Source organism: Ambystoma mexicanum, chromosome 3p (assembly GCF_040938575.1).
Source record: "Ambystoma mexicanum isolate Mex_15411 chromosome 3p, UKY_AmexF1_1, whole genome shotgun sequence".
Taxonomy (NCBI): domain Eukaryota; kingdom Metazoa; phylum Chordata; class Amphibia; order Caudata; family Ambystomatidae; genus Ambystoma; species Ambystoma mexicanum.
Genome location: NC_090925.1, coordinates 767,135,317 through 767,152,742, shown reverse-complemented (window position 1 = coordinate 767,152,742; position 17,426 = coordinate 767,135,317).

Below are 17,426 nucleotides of genomic sequence, written 5' to 3'. Positions count from 1 at the left end.
TGGTATAAAACAGAGTCAATTGTTGCATACTTTTGAGAATGGACAACATTTTGGCAGTTCAATAATGTCAGCAAAATGGTTGTCCCCACATCCTGCATGTTGGATGAAATAGCAAAAGATTTTTGGCATTTTTGCTTGGACAGGCAGATTGTGATGAAGCAGAATATATTTCCGGGCTACACCACACTGTTGCAGATTGGAACTCAAGACATCTGAAGGATTCCAGCAATTGGAAACTACATCCAAGTGTGTTTCATCTGATTTTCCTGGGCTCCATTCGAGATAGGCTTGTTTGCCTCCCACCTGAACTGTCAGTTACCAACTTTATTCAGTTGGAGACCGGATCCGGAAGTATCAGCATTGGATGTGTTCCAGCAGGATCGATCCAAGATCAAAGTGTATGCCTTTACTCCCTTTGTAATGATTCTGATCTTTGTAATGATAATGGGATTGATTCGGCAGTTGAGGATACAGTGGACTGCAAGGGTGCAGAAATAGACTCAGGACACAAAGGTGGCATGTTGGTTGGTATAGACTTTTATGAACTGAAAATAAGCAAGTACCCTACCTGTCCCTATGACTAAGAGGGGTTTCTCTGCCTCAACCAAAACTAAGGATAATGTCAGAATGTCTGTCAAAAGTATTAAGCCCACTGTTCTGTGTCCTAAATCTATTGCCGTCCCTACACTTCAACAGAAAACCTATAACTAAATTACACCCTGTTTAGAGCAGGATGACTCCCTTCTTCGGGATGCTTTAGGCAGTTCAAAGTTCCAAGTTCCAAAACAATATTGGAAGGTGTCTCCCTTCCCCAATCATTCCTCAGGTTCTCTTTCTCAATATTCTCTTTATCACAGTTCTGTCTTCTGCCAAAGGATATGAGCCCCCTCCTCTGGTCTTCCCATGATTTGTGCCAAAAGGGTCTTTCTTTCCCCCTTGGGCTTCCCATGACTTGTGCCAAAGGGTCTCTTCCCTTGGACTTCTCGCAACTTGTGCCAAAGGTTCTTTGCCCTGGTCTTCTCGTAACCTATGCCAAAGGTTCTCTTCCCCTGGACTTCCTGTGCTCTATGCCAAAGTTCCTCTTCCTCTGGACTTCTCATCTCATTCTGTGGGTCCCATACCCCTTGTTCAACTTTGTAATGTCTCTTAACCAGGCACAGTTCACTAACCTGCCAAGCCTCTCTTTCAGTCTCTCTGGGGTGCTCTTTCACCCCCTCTGTTCTCAACTGGTCTCTCTTAATGCTTGGGTTCTTGACCCCTCTTCTAGCTTTGCAATCTCTCTTAACTAGACCTGGTCACTATCCTGCCAGGCCTCTCTTCCAGTCTATCTGGGGCGCTCTCTCACCCCCTCCGTTCTCAACTCGTGTCTCTCTTCAGTTCCACTGGGACGAGGAAGGTGACTCTGCACTTCCTCCCAACCACAGCCTCTGAGGTATCCCTGTGCCTTTAAATGCCCCCTCTGCGCACCTAGTACTTTGTCTGCAAGGGCTCTGGTCCTTGGCAACACCGGACAGCTTCTGCGGTTTCTCCTGGGCTCTCTCGGTCTTTATTCAGTGTTCAGTGGCTGTACCACACTGGTCTCAATTCGAGCATCACGTCTCGCCTGGACCACTCGGGCAGCTTTGCTTCTGCCACTGGATGCCGGATCTCACAACCAGTTAAGTCGTGGTGCTTCCCCACCTTGCTGTTCTCTGCCTCTTTGTTCCAGGTGGTCGAGTTCACCGCAGGACCTCTCCTCTGCATTCTGCTCCCCGGCGGGAGGCTGCCCTGGGACAAGACAGATCCAGAGGGGAGTGCCTTGTCAGTGTTTATGTCCTGACTGCTTTCTAGCTTCCAATAGCTAGCATGTTCCTATCGGTTCTGCATAGGGCTCTGCATTGCCCCGCTCTTCCTTGTGGCTGTACATTCAAAGTTATCCATATTCACTCTTCCCTCACTCTTCCTCATCATAGTGTTATTTGACTGATTAACACAATTATTATGTATAAGGAAATTTGTGGAAACAAGAGGAGAAAGAGAGGATGGGGGTATCTGAGTCCTACAAATAGGGCTGGATGCCTCATATTTAACATCATGATGGTGTGTATACCACGCTCTCCCTCAACAGTCCTCACTTCTCCCAGAGAGGGGGTCCACACCTATGGGATCCTTCGACTGAATATCACCCCAGGGGCACTATCGGGTAGTGGCCTCACCTCCCTGGTCGAATGGGAAGGGTCCCTTATCCCAGGGAGAAGTGACGACATTGAGGCATTAGTCACAGGATCTTGTTGTTCCTTGTGACTCTTCCTTGGTCATCTCTGGCCTGGTATTTATCCCTGCTAGAGCTATCTGTAGATTTTCCTCCGCTTCTGTTCCCAGGGATCCTTTCAGATGCAGAGTGGAGCCCACATAATCTGGACCTCCAGGGTCATCTTCAACTCGTTGTGTGGAAGATTTAAGTGGTCCTGGGATGTCCAAGGACCTTTGACTATAGCTTCTTCCATCGTCAGGGAGTCTTGGGCTCCCTGAACTTCAAAGGGTTATCGAACGACTTGGGGAACCTGGGTTTGCTGGTATGTGGAGAGAAACCTGGACCATGTGGCAGATCAGAAGAAGGACACTGATTCTTGTTGGACATTTCAAGAATGTTTTATTGAAGAAAAAAACTATCATGCCTAACTCTCCCTATATGTATGGGGTTCCCTACCCACCAAACTAACTAAGGTGCTTGTCAGTCATCTGTGAATGTCCAAAAGGAAAACTGTCCACAGTCCAAACTAACCTCAACTGACCCTATCACTTATTCTAAGAACTAAGGATAGGACAATGGCTCCCTTCTCCTGGATCTTTCTTCTGGTAAATTTCATTATTTTATACTCCTCTGTAAGGGTGCAGAAGTAATGCTCAGACACAATGGTGGCAATAAAAAGAGGGTTGGAAAAATGGCTCTCTACCCCTAAAACTAAGAGGGGTTCCCCTACCTCAAAGGAAACTAGTGAAATTGTCAGGAAGTCCGAAATAAAGAAGTCTGTCGCGGTCATGTCCCAAAAACCTACTTCTGTCCCTAACACTAATAACCTGAGCTAACTGTGCAAGGATGATCTCTTCTCAAAGGAAAAAGTGTTCTTTGTGTGTATCAAACAGAAAAGTTCCTAGTTTCTCTGTGTGATGGGGCGGCCATCACAAATAACCTCTGTGAGAAACCTGATGGTGTTCTCCCACCTACTACCCCAGGATCTTCCATTCATCTGGCCAGGGAAGGGCCATCACTTTTGGATCCTGACCCTGGGGCTGGACAAGCGAGGGAGGATCACCTGAGTGGAGGATCATGGGGGTTTGGGAGGAGAATACCCGAGGGCGAGACATGGTATTCCCCCTTTCCCAATTATACACCAACCCACTCTCCCTCAGTCTTAATTGGGTATTTCCAATCACACCCCATCTCCCTCTTCCTATTTCCAACAAGTACTGGGACGGGGAAGGTGATCGGGAGCAATGCAGATTACCCATAGAAACAACATAGGGATACAAAGTGAGGCTTATCAACTAACACCTTTGAACTGTTGCACTAATAGAGTCAGGCAAGGTCAGGTACATTTTCCCAACTGTGCACACCTGACTAGAATTGACTTTCACCTGCAGTATGAAAAGGGTGGTTCTGCTGGAATCAGAGAGCAAGCTGGGGATGTTCACTGGACCAGAGGAGCCAAGGAGCAGGGAGTTTTAGGAAGAGAAGCCTGAAGGATCCGGAGGGGAACGGCGTGACGAGATGGTGGCCCTGTTTTCGTGAGGTGCTGCAGCATGGCTAGGGAGCCGGCTCTCCAGGGACCCAGGGCAAGGCAGCTTGTATCCTGCTGGCGGTGTTCCATGAAATGCTTGTTTCCCTTGGGACGTGTACCGGTCCCAATGGTATCTGAGGGGCAGGTGATGATACCCTGCCCTTGATCCAAATCCATTTGTCTTGCTCGCCGGTGCCGCACCACTGTTAGTGAGAGAAGAAAGACAGAGAGAAACTCAGTACAGTAACGTGCGGATGGCTGGAGCGGGAGCAGGAGCGTTATTGAGAGAAGAGCCCGGTGAGCGAAAGTGGGATGAAAGCAAGTGAAAGTTGGAAAGCAGTGAAAGAAAGCAAAACGGAATGACAAAAAAGGTGCGCTAGAGGTGTGAAAGTTATGAAAGACAGCAAAGTGCGCTGGCGGCGTGTAAACAGCCAAGAGTGGGTGTGAGAGAGACCCAAAAGTAAGGAGAGGGGTACAAGTGACCCGAAACCGAGAGAGACAGCAAAAAGACAGTGAGAAGGAAAACGGACAGTTAAGAGAGGGTACAAGCAACCCGAAAGTGAGAAAGAGCGTGCAAGCAATCCGAAACAAATACAGAGCGTGCAAGAGGAACGGAAAAAGGAAAATGAAGGTGCACAATGAAAAGTAAGGTGAAGTGTACCAGGGGCACAGAAAGGTGGAAAGAATGTGCAAGTGTGCACGACAGATAAAGAAGGTGTGTGGGAAGCACAGTAAATTGGAAAAGGACAGAGTGAACGTGGCACAGAAGAGGAAAAGGTGCCAGAGAATAAAGAGGGGTCCGAGGTCAGAGTGGTCGCACCTGGGAGCACCAAAGAGCCTGGCATTCTCGAAAGTCTCTGATACTACCCCCACGAAAGAACTGTACATTGAAAAACGGCATCTTGACAAGAGAAACATTTTGTTTGTTTGTTGAACTTGACGAAGATGGGCCTAGGATTGGAGAAAGGAACCCTAAAACAGCCACTAAAGACACTGTTGGACTTTGTGAAGAGAGGCCTAGACTTGCGGCAGCGGGCCCTGAGAGACCTAACAGGACTGTGTCTTTTTGTTTGGAACTGAAAGGATTAAAGCTTGGGGAAGAGATACCCAGGAGCCTCAGAGACATTGTGAACTCTATTGACCTACAGAAAGAGCCCTGTGTGGAAGGTTCCAAGGGCAATCCTTTTGAGTTTAACTATTTTGAACTGGCAGAACTATACCTATTGGTAAGACTACCTGAAACCAGCTGTGGTTTACATTTCCTTTCTTTCTTTTAGTGACCATTTTTCATTTTTCCTTCAATAAAACCCCCTAACACATTTGGTTTAATATTGAGTGCAAGCATAGGTTTGGACACAGAAAACTTTGGTTTTGGACTTACGGACATCAATGGCCCTTAGAAGCATCAGTTGATGGAATAATCCCCTTAGAGTTAGGTCCAGTTAGGCATTACACCAACCCCACAAAGTGTGATAATAAAGATGTTCAAACTGTTACTTTTGAGTCTGTGTCTGTCTTGATACCCTGCCTAACACCACGCTGACTCTTATGGAAAGTCCAAGGGTGCTTATTTTCATACTTAACGGTCAGAATAGCTGCTTCTGGTTTTGATTCTAAGGGACTGGGAATGATTGGCGCTAGGGCTGTCCCTTTCCTCTCTCAACTTCCCCCGGCCTGTAACCCACCTACCAGCCCCAGATGTCCCTACCAGGTTGTTAGTAAACTACCAATCGGTAACACCTATCTGTTCTTCTAACTATGACTAACTATGACTATGGGTGTTTTCCCTAAGACGCTATCTGTCTCCCTAGCTGTCTCCCTAGGAAACTTCTAACTTTCCCTTTCCTATCGTTGGGTAGCCTCTCTGGGAATAGGGAATGGTGCCTTTGTTCACCCAGCGTCACTCACACCTTTCACAGCCTCTCACTCGTGATCCTTTACTATACTGAACCTTTTAACTGTTCTCCTCCCACCACCTCACTATCCCTACGATGTCACACTTCGCCTTTCCACCTCTACCTTTTGATCTTACTTCCTTTCCCACTCCTGTTCTTACAAACACTGATATCTCCAAGTACTCACCCCCAGACGTTCCTACCGAGTTGTTAATAAACTACTGATTGGTAACACCTAGCTGTTCTTCTAACTATGACTATAGGTGTTTCCCGAAGATGCTGGCTATATATCTCCCTATGGAACTTCTAACTTTCCCAATCCTATCGTAGATTAGTCTCTACGGGAATAGGGAATGGTGCCTTTGTTCACCAAGCGTCACACCTTTCACAGCTTCTCACTCCTGACCCTTTACTATACTGAACCTTCTAACTGTTCTCCTCCCACCACATCACTATCCCTCCAATCTCAGACTCTGCCTTTTCACCTCCTCCCTTCAATATTACTTCCTTTCCCACTCCTGTTCTTACTACCACTGATATCTCAGCTAGTCCTCTACCTCTGTTCCTTCTTCAGCCTCCTTCCGCTCACTGCGCCCCCTACTATTCCTCTAATACTAACTCCTATTTTCCCACTCACTGTTGTTCCTCCCACTACTAACACCACTACTGTTCCTACTCCACTACTCCCACTACCTCTCTCCACTACCATCCCAGTTACTCAGGAATATTTTGCCCTGTACCCCTCACTCACTATTATAGACACCCAGGAATACGGTGCCCGCTTCCTCTACTACTAACTCCCCCTCTACCACTAATGTCCTGCGCTGGCTACCCCCAACACCTACCAACTCTACTCCCCACTACTAAAACCTCTGCCACTACTATCCACATTCCACTACTCCTAGTGCTTATACTCCTCTCTCTCACACAAACACTCTTCAGACCTTCTCCTTAACAATAGCCCCCACACTCCAGTCGCTCTCACCTCATCTGGTCTCTTGGACATCCTCTTCTGCCAAGAGTCCTCACCCAACTGCAGCCCACACCAAACAACTCCCAAGCTCCCTCTTATATATCCCTCCCCCTCTCTGGATTGGCCACTTACCCTACCAATGGCTTACCTTGCTTTCAAGGGGTCGTACAGGGGAGGGCTTGGGAGGTTACATAAGGGTGTTAAGCTCTGCCCCTTTTTATACACGCCTTTGCTGTATTAGGCAGTTTCTCTTGGTGAGCTGGCTCTTCTTTCCTGGTCTGTGGTTTTTCCTGCGAGGGTGTTATGCAGCTTGACGTCAGGTCCTGCCATGGTACTGCCCTGGCAGGTAAGGAGATGGTGGGAGGAGGCCTGTCTACACATTCTCTGGCACGTAGGGTTTATGGGGTTAGGCTCCCTCCCACCCCTGACAAGGCTGGATCAACAGCCCTGTCACATACCTCCACCCTTTTTCTGAAGTCGTCTTCTCCTCCTCCAGATTCAACCTGTGGGCTAACTGAGTAAAGCGTGAAAAGAAAATCTACATTAGATTATTTTTTTCCTGCCTGATGTTTTACCATAAATGAAAATGGCTGTAAGGCCAATAACCATCTCAAAACACAGGGATTGGCATCTTTATTGCGAGCCATCCACACAAGTGGAGCATGTTCAGTCACTAATTGGAACTTCCTCCCGGTAAAATAATCTCAGGCTATATCCAGCCCATTTTATGGCTAATACTTTTAATTCAACAACAGAATAGTTGATTTTTCTGGGTTGAAGCTTTCAGCTAATAAAAATGATGTGTTTTTCCTCTCAGTCTTCTATCAGCAACAATACTGCTCCTAAACTGATGCGGGAGGCATCCGTCTGCAGAATGAAAGTCAGGCATAATAAGAACAGGCTGTGTACTTAGGGCTCCTTTAAGTTGTTCAAAAGACTTCTCTGTCTCATCATCCCATTGAACAATATTGGGACATTCTTTCTTAAGGTGATCTGTTAATGGCCCAGCAAGTTTGGAAAATGTGGCTATAAATCTGCGGTAATACCCAACCAGTCCCAGGAAGGCCCATATGTCTGTCTGTCTTTGTGAGTGGTCATTTAGTTTGTTGTACTGCTTCAACCTTGGCCTGTTGGGGCAGGACTTTCCCATTTCCCACTTGGAAGCCTAGATAATGTACGGAGCTCCTGGCCAGATAACATTTACTGTGATTGGCTGTTAAGTGGGCTTTCTAAAGTTGTGTGCATACTGCATCGAGGTGTCTTAGGTGTTCGTCCCAATCTGCACTATATATAACAATATCGTCCAAGTATGCACCTGCATAATCTCAGCAAGGCTCCAGAATGAAGTCCATTAGGCGTTGAAATGTTGCAGGTGCTCCATGAAGTCTGAAGGTTAGAAGAGTAAACTAGAACAGTCCCTCTGGAGTGGAAAAGGCCATGTTTGCCCTAGCCTACTCATCCAGGGGGACCTGCCAATAACCCTTTGTAAGGTTGAGGGTAGAGATAAAGCGGGCTGTCCCAAGCGTTCTACCAGTTCATCAATTCTTGGCATGGGTATGTATCGAAATGGGAAATGTCTTTGAGTCGGCAGAAGTCGATACACAATGTCCATGTTTGATCTGGTTTTGTAACAAGCACGATCGGTGATGACCACTGGCTGTAGGACATCTCAATTACCACTAACTCCAGCATTTTGCTTTAGTTCTGCTCGTACGATTTGTTGTCGATACAGTTTTAGGCTGATCACTCTACCCGGTGGAGTGTGTATCTGATGGGTAATTCCCTGTGCCCTTCCCGGCCTTGGTGAAAACACATCTGAATATTTCTGAATCAATGGTACGAGTTCCTGATATTCCTTTATCCGCAGGCCAGTCGGGATGGTTACTCTGTGTATTTCAATAGTGGACATTTGCTTCATGCCTCAGTGGAATCTGCACTTGATGTGAACTATTCTGCTGATAAACATGTTTTCAACGCTGCTCATATTATTCCACTGATAAACATGTTTTTAACGTTATTCATTGTTTATGTTAGTCTGCATTGCTCATCCAAAGACACTTTGGGAAAAGGTGCGCAAATAGGCTAGAATAAGCTGGTGCCGGTTGGTACCTGATAACGTTACCATGGACATTGTCAAAACTGACTATGAGTTATGGAGTTGTGTTCATGTTCTCTTGAAGGAGAGAAGAGTTCTGTTCCTTGAAGGTTACCATGGGTCACTCTGACCGGGGGCCCATGAAAGCTGGCAACGGTAGAAACTTTGAGAGCCAGATGGTTCTAGAAGGTGCCAGCTGCAATTCTAGAAGGCTTAAAATTAGGGCCACTGTGGCGGTTAAGTAGAAAGCTTCACATTGAGGATGGATGCATCACTTCAGGCCCGTTGATGCTGAGATATCTCTCCTTGACTGTTTGGGGGCTTTTCAGTGACTTCTGGCGAGATGAGGATTTTTCTTGCTGCTGTGTCAACGGTGATGTATTTTACTTATAGACTTCTTTTATTCTTTGCATGTATAGCATTCACTTATCCATTTATTATTTTTGTTGCATTTATCCATTAATTTATTGTTTTTGTCGATGGTATAAATAAAGAGGCCGTAAGGAGCCATTTAGCAGTGTAGTTGGGTATCTGTGTGAATAATTGCCATGCAGCGTCCAAGGTTTTCCTTCAGTGCACTCTTGTGATGAAAAGTTCCAGGTGCCAAAGAACCTGTGCTTGTGCGCTGGTGGGCAATATTTGTGTTGGAAACAAGTTATTTTTGCAGTGGGAATCAGGCTGCTTTAGTAAGTGTTTTGTGTGTGCGCCCTGCATGACTGCATTGAGCACATTCACGGTGCCGGACCACTCTATCAACGGTATTGTATCCTGCCTTCTTAAGTTCATACATTCATCAGCAGTTTAGCTTTACTCGTGTCTTTCATCACACACATTCAACAATGTTTGTTCCAGTGCTCGTTATACAATGTTTCTGCTTGCAACCTTGACTTCAACACAGACTGGTATTGCATCAGTCTCCCCAACTCACCGGCTGTGTTTATCTCTCTGGTGCTTCTTTGTTCTTGGAGCGAAGGACAAAACCACAGTGGCTGCTGCTGCTCCTTCCCGCCTTGGTTAGTTGTGTGGGAGGGCCCTCTGTATCTTCGACACACAATGCAGGATTCTTCAATCTTGTTTCTTGGCCTTATGCTTTCTGCCTTGCAGGTTTCTTGAAAGTAACTGCGCCTGGCCAAAAAGGTTAAGGGTATTTCCCTTCTTACGGACCCTTCTGGGTTTGCTGTCTTTCTCCCCTTGTGACTCAAAACTGCTGTTCTTTCATGTGCTTTGCCTCGCTCAGAGTATGCTCTCGTGCTCTGCCATTTAGCCGAGTGGGGAAGTTTAATGGAAGTCAGGTGTGAGTGATTGTCAGTAATTGCCTGACTTCGCCTGACCATAGTAGTGGGACATGCCAGGTACACTGCTTGGGTGGGAGTCTGTTTTTTTCCCAGAGCGGGCTGTCTGTATGAAAGTGTTTGCGAAGGGAAAGGGGGGGCAAGGTTCCCACATATCCTACCTGAAAGCATGGGATGGGGAAGAGAGGGATACCACATCTTGCCATCCGGTGTCTCACTCCGACTCCCTGAAGACCACTCATCCAGGTGATCCTCCCGCACTGGTCCACCCCCAGGAACTAGATCCAAAAGCGATGGCGGTGTCCCGGCCACCTGGATGACAGATCCCCGGGGACTTGCAGGTGAGACACCTTCTGGTTTCTCACACAGGGGAGCCCTTGATGGTGCAAATGTTTGATGGGGGTGCCGCATGCATTTTGGTGGACCCCACAGATTCGCTGCGCTTTCTGCTTTTGTTAATTTACACCAATATACAAGAAGTTTTGCGGTCAGGGCCTCCTTCAGGCGAGGATGGCCAGGCTATGCATGGGTCATTGCTGGAACTAGCGGCCCTACGGTGTAACTGTAAATATCCCATACTACTGATTGGCCTAGTGAGGAAAAGAAGTGGTATACATTAAAGGAGGCAGTTAAAAAAATCAGAGAGTCTGCCATGAAAGAGGCAATTAATGTAGAAGTTCAGGCACATATGGGGGTGGTGCCAATGTCTGTGTCTGCCTGAAATATGGTTGTAAGAACAGCCCCACCTGCATATAAAAGTGTCATTAGTAGGCATGAATGGGAAACCAACTGATGAGGTGGTTGATGCAATTCGGCAACTGTCAGATCTGATTGAATGGGACAAAAGTCAGGATAGAAAGAGAGGGAGAGTGGCATAGTGTGAGACAAACGGAGGGCCACAGACAGCTTTCTGAGAGTCCCGGTTGTCAAGAAAGCACATGTTTTTAGCATTGTTGAAAGATGGTGTACCATGGGAGGAAATTGATGGTATTGAAACCAGGGAAATATATGAGTTATACAAGAAGAGGGCACTGGCTGGGACAGAGCGTTATACACAAGTTAAGTGGCAGGTGATGACCAGGCCGAAAAGGGACACTTCACCTTCGGCTCCTCCTCAGGAGGAACCAGAAGAAGGGTCTATGGGAGTCCCTTCCAATATCAGCCAACGTATGCTGATTTGAGAAAACGGTGAGTGCAGTGTTAGAGTCTGAGTACACTCACTCTAAATTTGACTAGGATTATGACCAAGCCCCGATGGAAATCCTTCCAAGTTTAAAGGTCGACACTTACTTTACCATTACTGGACTGGGGGGAAGGAAACACCATCAGTACAGGCAGGAGTGAAAATGAAGATATGTCATTTGCCAAAGCAGAAATATCAAGTGTTGATTGTCCCGATGCCTGGGTATATCATTCGTTTTGACATTCTGGAAGGTTTGACTTTAGGGCTGGGAAGTAAAACATATCAGTTTGGAGTAAACGCATTACGTTGTACATCACTTATTGTAGGCAAATTGAAAATCCCTCTGGTGCACGTGCCTTTGGCCATGAAGCGCGTGTCTATGAAGCAATACTGCATTCCCGGGGACCATAAGCACATTTCAGACACCATTAAGGAAATTATAAAAGCAGAAGTATTACATCCAATTACTACTGCTTGGAATAACCCGTTGGGGCCCATGAAAATGGGGGATGGGAGTTGGAGAATGACTGTGGATACAGAGAATTCAACAAATATACTCCCCCTTTAGTCCCTACAGTCCCAGATACCATCACCTTGATTGAGAACATACAAAAGTTGAGGGAACCTGGTATGCTGTGTTAGACCTAGCAAATGCTTTTTTCTCTGTGCCAATTGCTGAGGAGTGCCAGGAACAGTTTTTATTTTCTTGGAATGGGTGGCAGTATACCTTCACGATGTTGCCTATGTGGTTCTTGCATAGCCCAACAATTTTTCACTGGCTGGTTTCAGAACATTTAGACAAGATACTGTGTAAACCTGACATACAAATCTTGCATTACATTGATGACATTTTGATTCAGGGCAAAGATGAACGAAGTGTGCAAGATCAATTGCTCGTAATCATTGACAGGCTGAAGAAGCAAGGGTGGGCGGTTAACCCTAACAAAATTCAAGGGCCAGCTGAGACTGTGCCATTTCTGGGAATTCAGTGGCATATCGGCATCGAGAGATGGTGCCAAAAGCTCAGCAAAAGTACTTGAGTTTCCCACTCCCATGAACAAGAAACAAGCTCAGCAGTTCATAGGGCTGTTTGGGTTTTGGAGACAACATATACCACATTTAGGGCAGATATTGGCTCCACTCTGCAAAGTGACACGAAAGAACTATGAATTTGAGTGGTGAGAGGAGCAACAGAGAGCATTTGATTTGGCAAAAGACACTGGCCCTCATTACGACCCTTGCGGAAAGCGACTGACCGGAGCGCCACAGCGTAAATAGCGTTTCCGCCATTGCACGAAGGAGCAAAGTGCGGCCCATTCCGACCCATCGGGCACGAGCACCACGCCACGGCGGAAGTGCAAAGTCCGCGATGGCGGAAATGACCCCAAAACGGCCCACACCGCCGCCGTACGGCGCCCTAGGTGCAATACCGCCACCCCTCTTAGCGGTCACCGCAGTGTGCGCCTACCGGAAAGTACGGTGACCGGAAATATACGGAAACGGAAGTAAAAACATGGGCCCGGAACGGGAAACATCCCGGCGTACACCTATAAAACCACTAAAACCACACAACCACTAAAATCACTACCCTGAAACACACCCCAACCCGTCACCCACCCTAGCGAAACCAAGACAAATGGGAAAAGTAGCGAAGAAAGCGTGCGACCGCAAGCGGCAGGTCCACTTCTCCCGCGAGGAACTCACCGTGCTAACAGAGACCCTCCAGGAGAATGCTGCCGTCGTCTTCTCCACGCAAATGACCAGAACGGCACTTGCAAACAAGAAGACCATATGGGCTCTGGTGGCACAGCGGGTAAGTGCGGTGGGGACCGCACCCCGCACCCCACAGCAATGCCGCAAGCGATGGGACGACCTGCGGATACGCGTCCGCAGCATACTCTCTGCCAACCGCAACATTGCCACAGCCACCGGGGGAGGTCCTGAATCACCCATCAAGTTGACCCCCTGGGAAGAAATCTGTGCCTCCACCATCGGAATGGAGAGCATAGAGGGAGTCGGAGGGATGGAGAAAGGAGTGCAGACATCCGAAGATTCAGGTAGGTGTACCAGATAAAACAATGCCAAATCCACACAGTCCATCCATGTGAAGTACCATGCGTCCACATAGTGCAACAGAAACACATGTCCAGGAGAACGGCCACACACATCGGCCTGATAGCGCACGTTAAAACCCACAATAAATACATAAATAATTAAAAACCCCTAATACACGCACTACACGTGCAGCAGGCACACCCTAACTGCAGGCTGCCAAACAACTGCACCCTCACTCCACACACAAAACAAAGCACCTCCAAGGACCCGACCCAAATCACCCTCAGGTACCACCCCTGAGCATGTGATACAATGCCATTCCAATTCCCACAGACCCATCATTAACCCTCGCCCTCCTTTACTCCACCACAGGGTCCGATCCAAACGACGAGCTACAGGACACCCCTACCAGCACACCTGCAAAGAGGGCCAAGACCAACGGCCAGAGACCCTCCACCTCAGCTGCACGCATCAAGACACGGCAGCAGCACAAATCAGGTGGCAGCACAGAGGAGGGAACATCAACAGGCACCCCAGCAGCCAGCATGCCCACAACACCACCACCACAGGTCCCCCCAATGGATGCCACAGAAGGCACTGCCTCTGGTGGCAGCAGCACCATAGGTGACACCCCATTGATGGCAGCATGCTCCGACACAGAAAACGGGGATGTCGAAGTCAGATCCATCCATGACCTGTCCCAATCCCCCTGTCTGTCCCATCCCGTACAACATGAAGATACCACGCAGGGGCACCCACAAGACAACGACTGGCCATCCCCCCCAAGCCCTGTGGCAAGGCAACATGAGGACAACAGCCCCTCTGTGACACCCCCGCAAATGGGCATGGCCCAGCAGAGGCAACAGTCCCTCGACCAGTTAATCGTGCAACAGCAGCAAATGGCCACGCTCCTCAAGGACCATGCCGATGAATGTGGGGGCACTAAGGCAGACATAGAAACATCAACTGAGACACTTAGGGCAGAAATGGAGAGAGGCACAGAGACGCTGAGGGCACAAATGGAGAGTAGCACCGAGAGCCTGAGAGTCCAAATGGAGAGAAGCACCGAGAGCCTGAGGGGGGAACTGCATGCGACGTCCAAAGACGTATGTGCCGAACTTGCCGCAGTGCGCCGTGTGCTCACTGAGCTCTCGCAAACCCTTAGGGACATGCATGGACGTGAGCAGGCAGACACATCATCCGTTGCAAGTTCCGTCCAGGGCAGCCCCCAACGTAGATCTGGAAGGAACCTGCGCTCCACAGGCAGGGGTGCCCCTGATACCCGCAGAGGGGGCTTGCAATAGCGACAGCCCACTGACAATGAGCATCTTTGGACACTGGGGTTCGTGGGGGAGGTAGGAGGGTGGAGGGGGTGTGTTGGGCTCACTTGGGTGGCGGGTCGATAGGGTGTTCAACATGACATCACATATGCCATAAAAAGTGCACGATCAACCAATGAGATGTGTGGACATTGATTTCTGTGTACTAGGCCATCATAGGCGTACAGTCCATATTGTGCATGTCCCAGACACGCACAGTGCCACGATTCCCGTGTCCATGTATCAGCCACCAGGCGTGAGTGCTAGAAGCATACATCAATGAGATGCTGACGAATGTCACGGGCCTCCGGTGCCTCGCAGACTCCATGAGGTGCTGCCACATCCCCACCCTCATCATGACCATCATCATGTGCTTGCAGTTCTGCGTCAGGGGGCATGGGCACATTTCTACGTACGCACATGTTGTGGAGCATGACACATGCCATGACCATCTTTGCAACCTTCTCATGGCGGTACAGGAGTGCCCCGCCAGACCTGCTGAGGCAGCGGAAACGAGTCTTCAGTAGGCCGAATGCCTGTTCAATGACTACACGGGTACGTGAGTGGGCATGGTTGTAGTCCTCCTCATGCTGGTCCCGTGGGTTCCGGACTGGTGTGAGGAGCCATCTCTTCAGTGGATATCCAGCATCACCTGTATGTGGACGAGAAACGTATGATGTGGAATGCCATTGCTACGTACGCACACCCCCCCCCTTCCTGCCAGGTCATTGCCAAATCACATTCCCCACATAATCATGCATGTAATGAGACTCACCGAGTAGCCAGGATCTGTTCCCTGCGTGTCGCTCCATGTAGCGTGGTATTGTAGAGTTCCTCAAGACCATAGAATCATGGGTTGATCCAGGGAATCGGGCACAACAATGTGTAATGATCCTGTTGGAGTCACACACCATTTGTACATTCAGGGAATGAAATTGTTTTCTGTTGCGGTACTGGGCCTCCATGGCATGTGGGACGACCAATTCCACATGGGTGCAGTCGATGGCACCAATGCAACCCGGTATGCCGGCAAGTGCATGGAATCCCACTTTTGTGTTGGTAATTTCCTGCTCGGAGCGTGGTAGAGAGATGTAGTCGTCTGCGTGCTGCAGGAGGGCATCGAGCACTTGCAATAGTGTCCGTGAGAACAGTGGCTGAGAAATGCCATGCAACTGTCCGACTGTGTGCTGGTAGGTGCCTGTGGCCAGGAAGTGGAGTACAGACACCACCTTCAGTAGGGGTGGGATGGCGGTTGGGCTATCTATCATGCTGACAAGGTCAGCCTGTGTCATGTCCACAATGGCGGTTATGGTGTCCCGGTCCAGATGGTAGAGGGTGTGGATCTGCTCATCAGTGAGGTTGAACGGATGTGCTCGGAGGCGTGGGATTGCGGGCTGCCTGCGTGGTGGTAGTGGCTGTGCTGGCAGCCCTTGCTGGCCCTGCCTTGGCCTCCTCCTCCTCCTGCGTCTCCTCCGTGCGGCCGGTTGTAGTTGGTGTTCGTCTTCTTCTTGGAGTCGGAGCGCTTGCAGTGCTATCAGGTCCCCCAGGGCCAACATCGCGAGTCCTGCCGGTAGCATTTCGGTGTGGTTGTGGGAGGAGACTGGCTGTGCAATTTATGTGTTTTCAGGCTGTATGGCCTCCACCTGTGGTGATTGATTCCACCTGTGCAAACTGCTCTCCCCTTTGGCCGAGCACGTCCCGCGCACAACGCTGCAATTCGGGGAATTGTATCTTGCTATTGCAATCATGTATTTGTACCCGATGGCCGTGTAAGATTGGTTGATATGTTCATTCTGCTGTGGTCCCATTGTTTCACATACTATCTGTGCAGTCGCGAACAGACTTGTGAAGGGTCAGTGGAACGTAGTACTCGAGTAACGGTGGGCCCTCATGCATCACTGTACCGAGTTGCAACGACGGGCGGGGCGTCCCATTTGTGGGTGAAGGCAGTTGCCATTTTCACACACAGCCGCACTCGATGGAATAATTAGTGATTTCAAACGGCCACAGATGCCTTTTCGGCGTGATGTTGCAAATGTGGAATTCCAAGGGCGGCGCTTTCGGTTTCCAGCTAGCGGCGAGGAGATGCCCACAGGTCTGACTGCAAAGATAACGTTCTGTTGTTCAATGTCCTTGAGACAGGGCCCATGGCGAGGAAGCAATGATTGATATGAATAGTTTGGGATGCGCAATTGCTACGTGGGCGATGAGGCCGGCCGTTCCCACATACATGTTACTTCACAACACTGGAATTACGGGCTGGGGCACTGTGGATTTTGCAGGCTGCATAACGCACAGACTCAATGGATGTTTCTAATGTTATGTGAGTAATTATTCAGGCGTTTTGATTCCGGGATGAGGGAATGATGAATGGATGCATGGGCAGGTGATTTGATACAGAGTTTGCCATGTACAGGGCTTCTTGGGATCTATCCGCCTCCCCTACGCTATGTGATGCAGGGCTGCCATGGTGGGACCATCGTCTATCTGGCCTTGTTGAGCCCTCCCTGTCTCGACACGCCCTCAGACACTTGTGTCCATGCACATTAACATTCCCATCTGATGGATTCTGTTTTGACAGACGCATGCACAGGTACACTCGTTTGTGATGGTGTTTGCACCTCGATATAGATGGTTAGGAGTCGCAAGTGGTTTTGGGGTGGTGATGATCCTTTGGAGTGGGCTAGCATGCATATGGCTGTGGATTTCGTGTGATCATTGAAGTGAGTTGTTGGAATGTAGTTCTGATGGCCATTCTGTTCTTTTTCTTTTCTTTTGGTTGACAGGTATCTCCTCCCCTTTTGCCACTGCCATCTGTATGCCACTCCTGCAGATGGCTTTTACTCCCGACAC